The sequence below is a fragment of the Megalobrama amblycephala genome, linkage group LG14 (assembly GCF_018812025.1).
Source record: "Megalobrama amblycephala isolate DHTTF-2021 linkage group LG14, ASM1881202v1, whole genome shotgun sequence".
In the NCBI taxonomy this organism is placed as follows: Eukaryota; Metazoa; Chordata; class Actinopteri; order Cypriniformes; family Xenocyprididae; genus Megalobrama; species Megalobrama amblycephala.
In genome coordinates this window covers 23,514,077-23,525,403 of record NC_063057.1, presented here as the reverse complement: position 1 = coordinate 23,525,403, position 11,327 = coordinate 23,514,077, and the positions used below count along the sequence as shown (strand labels likewise).

The 11,327-nt window shown below is 49.0% G+C and overlaps 1 protein-coding gene across 2 annotated transcripts in view; it reads right to left on the bottom strand.

The window, feature by feature from the left end:
• The window catches only part of LOC125244569 (NACHT, LRR and PYD domains-containing protein 3-like), a 62,531-nt gene extending 51,204 nt beyond the window's left edge, over window positions 1-11,327 (bottom strand). Inside the window, exons 1-3 of one of the 2 annotated variants that reach the window (XM_048154659.1) lie at window positions 10,993-11,327; window positions 10,792-10,882; window positions 7,128-7,207 (exon numbers count right to left, since the gene is read on the bottom strand). The gene's annotated coding sequence lies outside the window, so the exon portion shown is untranslated. The remainder of the gene's footprint in view (window positions 1-7,127; window positions 7,208-10,791; window positions 10,883-10,992) is intronic. The other variant, XM_048154660.1, reaches the window with a different exon arrangement.

The window sequence follows — 11,327 nt, the reverse complement described above, 5'->3', positions numbered from 1 at the left end:
CCGACGAATTGGGATATCGCTTAGAGAGCCCTATCATCTTCGTGTAAACTAAAACAAGCCAATGGAATTGGCGTGCGATATTTGCATAATGCGCACCGCCCCCGACAGGTGTATATAAATAGGAAGCGGATGCAATCGCACTCTGTTTTTCGCTGAGGAGACAACTGGTGTCCGCACTACAGCGAGGGTACAGAAACTGTGGCGACGGGACGTACGTCTCCGTTCCCTCCTTCAGGGAACGAGGGTTACATACGTAACCGAGACGTTCCCTTTCAGTCGGTCACGTTCGACGTACGTCAGTAGTGACCGACGAATTGGGATCCCAACTAAAGCGCCACAGTTACGAAACCCCTTCCAGTGCCCAGCGCAAGCTCAGCCGCCCATAGCACCGGCTGGCGGTGAAGGGGGCGAGCTTACACCGAGAGAGTCTACTGCTGTCTAACCACTACCCACTAGTAAACTAGACTACACTGGGGAAGCGAACCCGTAAGGGACGCTGCGGAGACCACTACCTACCCAATGGGGGAGGAGTTTACGTGGGAATACACATATGGACTGGCCCGGGGGGCAGTACGCATATGGAGTCCCTGGGATGGCTCCACCTGGTTAGGGGGAGACTCATCTGACAGGTGACAGCAGAGCTGGCTCTGCTAAGGGAAAGACACGGACTCGGCCCGTAGGGAGTTTTAAACCGTGGACAATTACACATATGGGACTGCTCACGTAGAGGGGTCACGACATATGGGCCCCAGCCAACAGACAGCATCAGCGACGGATGTAGGCCTGGCATCAGACACTCCGCAATGTCCGAGCCGAAGGGGGAGGCGGAGGAGCTCGACAGGGTTCGCCAAGCGGGGAACACGACTGGAGAGAAGTATGCACGTATCCGGCCAGTGGCGGGAATGGCATTGCAAGCCGACACTTAGAGTGGGTACAACACGTCTACCGACTAGTGGATGCGAGTACACGTGAAGATACCGGCTCTACACGTAGGCTATAAAACCTAGCGAACGTGTTGGGTGTCGCCCAGCCCGCAGCTCTACAAATATCTGTCAGCGAGGCGCCATGAGCCAGCGCCCAGGAAGAGGCCACCCCTCTGGTGGAGTGGGCTCTCAACCCGAGCGGGCAAGGCACGCCCTGGGATTCATACGCCAAGGCGATGGCATCCACTATCCAGTGGGCCATCCTCTGCTTGGAGACAGCCTTTCCCTTCTGCTGGCCTCCGTAACAGATGAAGAGCTGATCTGAGGTCCTGAAGCTTCGCGTTCTATCCACGTAAACGCGCAGAGCGCGGACGGGACAGAGCAAAGCTAGGGCTGGGTCTGCCTCCTCCGAGGGCAGCGCTTGCAGGTTCACTACCTGATCTCTGAAGGGAGTGGTAGGAACCTTGGGCACGTATCCAGGCCGGGGTCTCAGGATGACGTGAGAAACACCGGGCCCGAATTCTAGGCACGTTTCGTCGACCGAAAATGCATGCAGATCCCCTACCCTCTTCAGGGAAGCCAATGCAACCAGAAGAACCGTCTTAAGAGACAATAGTTTCAGGTCGACTGATTGCAAAGGTTCAAAGGGATGACCCCGGAGAGCTGTGAGAACCAGGGTCAAATCCCAAGAGGGTACGGAGGAAGGGCGAGGAGGATTTAATCTCCTCGCTCCCCTCAGGAATCTGACGATCAGATCGTGTTTCCCCAGGGACTTACCCTCAACTGCATGGTGATGTGCGGCAATAGCGGCAACATACACCTTGAGGGTGGAGGGAGACAGCCTTCGCTCCAACCCATCTTGCAGAAAGGAAAGCACGGATCCGACCGAACATGATCGGGGGTCCTCTCGGCGAGAGGCGCACCATTCGACGAACAGGTTCCACTTCAACGCATAGAGACTCCTAGTGGAAGGAGCTCTAGCGGAAGTGATGGTGTCTACGACCGCTTGCGGGAGATCACTCAGAACCTCCGCATCCCGTCCAGGGACCACTTCCATAGATCGGGACGCGGGTGCCACAGGGTGCCCCGTCTCTGAGTCAGGAGGTCCTTCCTCAGAGGAATCGGCCAGGGAGGGGCTGTCGCGAGGAGAATGAGGTCTGAGAACCAGGTCCGAGTGGGCCAATACGGAGCCACTAACAGAACCTGCTCCCCGTCCTCCCTGACCTTGCACAGGAGCTGTGCGAGAAGGCTCACTGGGGGAAACGCATATTTGCGCAGACCCAGGGGCCAGCTGTGTGCCAGGGCATCCGTGCCGAGCGTGCCGCCGGTCAGGGAATAAAACCACTGGCAGTGGGCAGTTTCCGGGGAGGCAAACAGGTCTACCTGGGCCTCGCCGAAATGCTGCCAAATCAGCTGGACCGCCTGAGGGTGGAGCCGCCACTCGCCCGCAAGTGGAGGCTGCCGTGACAGCTCGTCGGCTGCACGGTTGAGCACACCTGGGACATGAGTGGCCCGAAGGGACCTCAGATACTTCTGACTCCACAACAAGAGATGGCGGGCGAGTTGCGACATGCGACGGGAGCGTAGACCACCCTGATGGTTGATGTACGCAACGGCCGCAGTGCTGTCTGAGCGGACTAGAACGTGCTTGCCTGACAACAGCTTCTTGAAGCGGGCCAGCGCAAGACGAACCGCTAGCAACTCGAGGCAATTGATATGCCAATGCAGCTGAGGCCCCGTCCAAAGACCTGCCACTGCATGCCCGTTGTACGTGGCCCCCCATCCCGTGGCAGAGGCATCTGTGGAAACCACAGCGTGCCTGGACACTTGTTCGAGGGGTACTCCGGCCCGCAGGAACGAAGGGTCCGACCACCGGACAAGGGTGCGACGGCAGCTCGGTGTCACGGGGACACGGAGCGTGCCGCACTGCCACGCCCATCTCGGGACCCGGCCGCGGAGCCAGTGTTGAAGCGGTCTCATATGAAGCAATCCGAGCGGCGTGACCGCGGCTGCAGATGCCATATGCCCCAGGAGCCTCTGAAAATCTTTCAGTGGAACCGCTGTCCTGCGCTTGAGCGAACTCAGGCAGTTCAACACCGACTGGACACGCGCCTCGGTGAGACGCGCAGTCCGTGCAACCGAGTCTAGCTCGAGACCGAGATAAGAGATCCTCTGCCCGGGGGCGAGTTTGCTCTTGTCCCAGTTGACCCGAAGACCCAATCGGCTGAGGTGAGCTAAAACCATGTCCCTGTGTTCGCACAACTGCTCTCGCGAGCTGGCCAGGATCAGCCAGTCGTCGAGATAGTTGAGAATACGAACGCCCTGTTCCTTGAGGGGAACAATGGCCGCCTCCGCAACCTTCGTAAAGACGCGGGGTGACAGGGCCAGCCCGAAGGGTAGGACCTTGTACTGATATGCCCGACCCTCGAACGCAAACCGGAGGAAGGGTCTGTGTCGAGGTAGAATCGAGACATGAAAGTACGCGTCCTTCAGGTCTATTGCTGCAAACCAATCCCGGGGACGGACGCATTCGAAAATGCGTTTCTGCGTGAGCATCTTGAACGGCATCTTGTGAAGATACCGGTTCAGGACGCGCAGATCCAGGATTGGCCGTAGCCCACCGCCCTTTTTTGGTACAATGAAGTAGGGGCTGTAAAACCCCGACTTCATATCGGCTGGAGGGACCGGCTCGATTGCATCCTTCGCCAGGAGGACAGCAATCTCCGCCCGGAGAACAGGAGCACTGTCCAACGACACCTGAGTGAAGTGGACACCCCTGAAGACCGGGGGACGCCGGGCGAACTGAATCGCATAGCCGAGTCTGATAGTGCGAATGAGCCAGCGGGACGGGCTGGGAAGCGTGCTCCACGCCTCCAGACTCCGAACCAGCGGGACCAAAGGCACCACAGACGCACCGGGGGTGGGGCAGCAAGGCAGAGAGGGACCCGACTCGGGCGGCTTGGAAGCGGCCGCGAGTGGGGTCGGACTCCGCGAGGCAGCAGTGTGCATGGGAGACGGCGCACGGGACGCGGTCTGCGCCATCACACTGCCGCCTGCTGGCGAATGGGGAGGGTGCTGCCAGCGGCGAGGCGGGGCCTGGCACACTGGCAGACACACCTTGTTGTGACCTGGAGTTTGAGGAAACTGCTCTTTTTGTGGCAAAGTGGGTACCGCTGGACTCCGGAGAGCCAGCGGCGGTAGATAGACAGACGCCACAAAATCCCCCCGGCCCTCCTCCGGGGGTGGGAGAGCACATGGAATACTCTCCCGAAGGGCAGGAACCTTCCGCTCCAGGTCGCCCGTCTCAGGGCCGAGTTTTCCCCGACCGCTTGCCACCTGGCTTGGCAGAGACGGGCTGGGCACCACGTCCGCGACCGGCACCCTGCTGTTTGGCTGGTGTAGGCTGCTGCTTTGCCGACTTAGCAGGGGCGGAGGAAGGCGCAGGCGGGCGCCCTCGGCGACGGGCGGGCTGAGGCTGAGTCACGGGCGGCTGGTTGGAGGCAGCAGCGGACCGCCGTGACATGACATGTCTGATAGCCTCAGCCTGCTTCTGTGCAGCGGAGAACTGTTGGGCACAGCTCTCCACCGCGTCGCCAAAAAGGCCGACCGGAGACACGGGGGAATCCAGAAACCGATGTTTGTCGGTCTCCCTCATGTCTGCCAAGGTCAGCCAGAGGTGGCGTTGCTGGACTACCAGAGTAGACATCGCCTGGCCAACAGAACGCGCTGTCACCTTCGTTGCCCGGAGGGCAAGGTCAGTGGCAGCGCGCAGCTCCCCAAGCAGCTGTTGGTCAGGACCTTCCTGGGGCATCTGCGACAGCGCTTTTGCCTGATAGACCTGCAAAAGGGCCATCGCGTGCAGGGCAGAGGCAGCCTGCCCACAGGCACTGTAAGCTTTCTCAGTCAGACCGGCTGAGAATTCACAGGCCTGGGACGGGAGACGCGGCTCACCGCGCCCGCCAGCGGCCGTTGGACACAACTGCATCGCAACAGACCGCTCGACTGGCGGGAGCTTCGCGTATCCCCTGGCTTCCCCGCCGTCCAGGGAGGTGAAGGCGGACGAGGGACCAGGCCCTGTACGAGCCCCATCCGGAGCTTGCCAAGACCTGGTCACCTCATCGTGTACTTCCGGGAAGAAAGGCATTGGGGCGGGACGCTGGATTTGACCAGCGCGACCCCCCCCCAAGTACCAATCGTCCAACCGAGATGGGCCGGGACAGGGTGGAGGGTTCCACTCAAGCCCGACGCACAAGGCGGCCCGGGAGAGTACAGCCGTGAGCTCGGGATCCGATTCGGGCAACACTACCGTCCCGGGCGGCAGCGCGTCCGGATCTTCCCCCGAGGACTCAGGCTCACCTTCCGATGCAGCGGTCGACATCCGATCCGCCGCCAGCACACCAAAGGTAACGGCTGGACAGTCCGTAGAGGGCCCAGCGGAAACCAACGGTGGCACGATGGGTTGCGGTGCTGATGAGGCGGCAGGGGCCCGAGGAGCGTTTCCGCTCGGCGGGAAAGCCCTGACCGGAATCCTCAGGTCGCCCTCTCTATACAGCGTCGTACCGTCATTCCGGTTCCCGGGGCCGGAAAAAACGGTCGTACGCGGCATAGGAGAGGGGACCCCCGCTTCCTGAGACTTCAGGAAGGAGAGCCTCGACCTCAGCACCGCGATGGTCATGTTCCCGCAATGGGAACATGAACCATCCACAAAAGCTGCTTCAGCGTGCAGAATGCCCAAACACGAGATGCAACGATTGTGCCCATCAGCAGGGACCAGGGAACGACCGCATCCATTAACGCACAGACGAAATGACATACTGTCAGGGTTCGTCTGTAAAGCTCTTTTAGAAGGGGAAGTCAACTCACTCGTGCTGAAGCACCCAGGGAGCGACGCGATGTGTCAGGTACACCACTCCCTGACACACCGAGGAACCGGCCCAAATCGCTCACACACACACACTCTTTGTGTTGCTGTGAAAACAGCAGTTTTAGAGCTTATAGCTCAGCTCCTCGGACACTCGCGACCTCGCTGAACGTGCCCTCTTCACCAGCACTAAAAGCTCGCTGTGATCCTCTTCTGAGGCAATGTTTTAGAATAAATAACAAACGAAGAAAAGAGTCTTCTAAATAGGACACCAGTAAATGGCTCCGAAGCGAAAGACAGAGTGCGATTGCATCCGCTTCCTATTTATATACACCTGTCGGGGGCGGTGCGCATTATGCAAATATCGCACGCCAATTCCATTGGCTTGTTTTAGTTTACACGAAGATGATAGGGCTCTCTAAGCGATATCCCAATTCGTCGGTCACTACTGACGTACGTCGAACGTGACCGACTGAAAGGGAACCGCGTTTGTCCCTTATTTTCCTGTTCTGAAGTTTACAACATTTCCTTCATCTTGGATGGCCTGAGGGTAAATTAATAGCAAATTGTAATTTTTGTGTGAACTGTCCCTTTAAGATTGCTGAGTATCATTTATTAGGCATTGAGAAAGGTCACATGATCGAAAAGTTTGCTGTTTTTTTCATTAAAGTAGTGAATTTATCTTGCAATTGTCAGTTTTAGTTTACTTCAGATAAACTCTAATCTTCATAGGTTTTCAGCACGTGTAAAGGCACAGATCATGTGTTTTATTATGCATATTTTTCCAATCACATATTTCACAGATCAGCATTCAAAAGCAATCAAATTGTATGTATTTATGTTTTCTTTATTTTCGCAGTGGGATATTTGAGAGGTATTTCTATATTTCTACAACACGGTTGTGTTCAACACTTCCAGTTAATTTCAGTGCTGCTGGTTTCAATGAATGACTCTGTTATGAGTTCATCATATAGACAGAAGAAAGCAGTATTATATCAAAACTGTCTGCAAACGACAGGAAGATGATGAGCGATAGTTTCTCTCTCAAAGAGATCAGAGCGCATGATAAGAAATACTGTTTGAGGAATCACAGACTCACTAATAAACACAACAGAGAAAACAGGGATTTCACAGCATGTGACAACAATATCTGCCTTCTGTGATTCACTTACCAAGACACACTTGATCATCTGTTTGATCGTGACATGAGGAGCTCAAACAAAATCATCAGTATGACTTCAGCACGGCTTTAAAGTCTCAGAAGCACAAAGTTACCAATGACACATCATAACACATACACACACACACACACACACACGACTAAAGAAAGATGAAACACTCACCTCAGATAATATTTGTAGATCTTCTTTTCTCCTCCTCTGAACTGTTGTGTTGGACAAGAGTGCGGAAACTTCTTTCACTTCTACAAAACAAGTCAAACTGGTTTTCAGTAAGAGACGTAAGAAGAAAAAAAAAGATGTCAACATACACTCAGTCTCGTCACTATATATTATTAGAACACTATTTGAATCTTACAATCAGTGGCAAGTTTTCAAACCACAATGAGCATTTCCCAAATCGCTTTTTCTGATTTGCTCTAATCCATTTTTTTGCTTTATAACATTTGCATTACCAAAGTAGCACAGTTAGCAATATCAATCACCAACACAGTTTTTTATGAGTGTCAGTGACTTATTTTTCTTGTTTCTTGTTTTTTAGGTAACCGATCACGGATTCAGCAAACCTCGGGGTTAATTTTTGGCCTCAGGATAGAGAACATAACATTGCCATCTGGAATACTAGAATCCTTGGAGGAGTCGCACTCAGCTGTCAAGCATGCTTTAAATATTACAGATGATATCAGTCTTCAGTAAATGGATTCAGATTTTGAGAATTTTTTTACTCTTCACTCCTCAAATCAAATACAGCACAAATCCACTATAAAGGTTGTGACTGTCGCACCAATAGTTCTTTGTTTCCACCCAACAAAAGCTTTACTGACAGTGATATCACAGAGCAGTGCCAGTGCCTGAGGTCAACTACCTCCCATCTTACCCAGTGGGTGAAGATGAGAAGACTTTGGAAAAAGGGAGAGAAGAGCTGGTCTCAGCATTGAAAAAAAAAAGAACAATGAATATATGATAAAGGAAAAGATGAACAAAACATTTGCACATAGACGACATGAAATCATTAATCAATGTCCAAGTGTGAAAGACATAAAGGAATGATTTCAACCTTCTCAAGTGAGTTGCTAGTCATGTTTAGAGACATGATGTATCTAAAGTCTCTTCTGTAAACCGTTTCTTAAATTAATTTCTGTCATTCCATATTTCAGTTGACTGCAGAATTTCAGAGAATAACCACCGTGCAGCTGGCACCTAAATTTATGTCCTCATTGGATCTTCACATTCTTAAGCTGCTCACACTGTTTCGTGCCAAAGGAGGAGCACTTGGACAAAGACTGAAAACTGAGATGGAACTACTGAAGGTAAAGTTTATAGTGAAGCATGCAAGCCATTTGTTTACAATTTATTCTATGTAAGGCTGAGAGGAATCAGTTAAAGCAAGGGTCTCAAACTCAATTTGGCTGGGGGCCGTTTCTGTGATTGACACTGTGATGGCCCTCCTGATTCATAACGCTCCGACGCTTCCTGAAGCAGTGTTTTGAAATCGGCCATCACTAAATAAATCATTATTTTGTTTTTTTGCCGCACCAAAAATATTCTCGTGGCTTTATAATATTAATATTGAACCACTGTACTCACATGAACTGATTTAAATATGTTTTTAGTACATTAATGGATCTTGAGAGAGGAAATGTCATTGCTGGCTATGCAGGCCTCACTGAGCCATCGGATTTCAACTAAAATATCTTAATTTGTGTTCTGAAGATTAACGAAGGTCTTACGGGTGTGGAATGACATTCATTTTGTAGCCTAACAAAAATAACTTTAAACAAATAAAATGATAAAATTTCTCATATTATGGTCATATTGCCCACCTATACATACTAGCTGATATACCATGTAGTTTTGATAAGGGTGGTCAATCTGCATCTGAAAGATTGAAAACTTTTTAAATCTAGCTAAATCAAGTAAAATGACTCAAAATCAAGTAATTTTAGCGTGTCAAAGGCAACTTTAATAATATAAAATGTAATTTCCCAATCAGCAAAATTGTGGCCAGTGAAAGAGCTGAATAGTGAAAGCACAATAATCCGCGCAAGAGACGCTGTTTCCCAGGCTGAATTGTGTGTGCGTGCTCCAAAACAGATGCATATAGATGAATTACACTTTGGGCTTCGGGTGCACGTCCAAACGATCAAATACACACAAAAATATTTCTAAATACAGATTTAAATACTAAATACACATTTTTTATGGCAAAAAAAACACAAAACGGAAGTGTGAGGGAATGGGAGTCAGTTTTCTGGGATTGGGACGAGAGAGGTTTGAAAATCCAGAAGTATACTTCTAAGTTTTCTTTGAGTTAACATAACAACATACTTACAGTTTATTATTTATATATTATTTTTGCACTTTAAGTATACTAGTCGCTTTACATTCGTTAACTCTTCAACATTTTTTTCTTTACATTTTAACATTATGTAGTTTTGATTTTTGTATAATGTTGATGTTGAAAGTTGATTACATTTGCGTGAGCAATCTTCCAGTGCTTGTTTCTGCTGCTTCTCCTGTGTTTTGATCTGGAGATTCTGCTCTATTTCAGAACAAGTGTAATAGCGCCCCCTACCGTATAACAGTGAAAGCATGGATAGCTAGAAAATTCAGTCAGTGGCGGGGAAAGAGTAGATTTGTAAAGTAAATTCCTATGTGGATTAGCCTACACAAAAACTCAGATACTCAGAATTATGAACATCTGCTTTTTTATAAATATTTTATAAATATACTTAAGTATATTTAAATGCAATTTTAAGTATATTTTTGAGAAGTACATAAAAATTAGACTGAAAGTATATTTAATGTTTAGTTTATACTTCAATAAACTTCTTTTTTGTAAGGGATGACCGAAAAGTTTGCTGTTTTTTTCATTAAAGTAGTGAATTTATCTTGCAATTGTCAGTTTTAGTTTACTTCAGATAAACTCTAATCTTCATAGGTTTTCTGCACATGTAAAAGCACAGATCATGTTTTGTGCATATTTTTCCAATCACACTTTTCACAGATCTGCATTCAAAAGCAATCAAATTCTATGTATTTATGTTTGCTTTATTTTCCCAGTGGGATATTTGAGAGGTATTTCTATATTTCTACAACACGGTTGTGTTCAACACTTCCAGTTAATTTCAGTGCTGCTGGTTTCAATGAATGTCTCTGTTTTGAGTTCATCATATAGACAGAAGAAAGCAGTATTATATCAAAACTGTCTGCAAACGACAGGAAGATGATGAGCGATAGTTTCTCTCTCAAAGAGATCAGAGTGCATGATAAGAAATACTGTTTGAGGAATCAGACTCACTAATAAACACAATACAGCAGAGAAAACAGTGAATTCACAGCATGTGACAACAATATCTGCCTTCTGTGATTCACTTACCAAGACACACTTGATCATCTGTTTGATCGTGACATGAGGAACTCAAATAAAATCATCAGTATGACTTCAGCACAGCTTTAAAGTACAAAAGTTACCAATGACACATCACACACAAACACACACACACGTTAGTTTTGCTATTTAGTGAGGACATTGCATAGACTTCCATTGATTTTATATCAGGTCAATGATATTTTCTATCACCTAACCCAACCCCTACTCCTAAACCTACCCATCACAGAAACATGTGACCATCACTAGATTTAAATAAAAACTTCTTTTGGTTGATTTATATGTATTTTAAAATAGCGAGGACCAGTCAAACGTCCTCACTAGGAGGTTGTGAAAGTTTTTCAGAATATAAGTGAGGACATTTGGTCCTCACAAGTATAGCCAAAACAAATAGGCTACACACACACATAAACAACTAAAGAAAGATGAAACACTCACCTCAGATAATGTAGATCGTCCTTTTTACTCCTCTGAACTGTCATGTTGAACTGAAATTTCTTTCACTTTCTTTCACGTACAGGAAGTGAAACTGTTTTTCAGGAAGACACATCAGAAGAATGAGAGTCAGACGTCAGCACACACACACTCAGTTCTCTGTCACTGTATATATTTGCCTGGATATTTTTAAATACTACATACATTTGCTATTTGATGCTCCCAATCAGTGACACATTTTCAAATCACGACAGAATTTTCCTCCCGCTGGATTCACAGATTTACTGCTGTAATCCACTGAACCTTTAGGGCTGGATCGGTTAAATTCCCACACCATTATCAGATCGCTGGAAGAGCACGTGACGGGCGGCCATGTTGCATTGAGTTGGTAATGGAACTGCGCGCTCTGGGCTGCGGGGTTGTTCGAGATCCAGCTGCAAACCCGCAGCACCAGAACAGGAAGTGAGGGGCGGGGCTTAAGTCATATTTGCGCTACCCATACATGTCATTTTCTTTTGTTAAATATAAGTTGTTTTTAC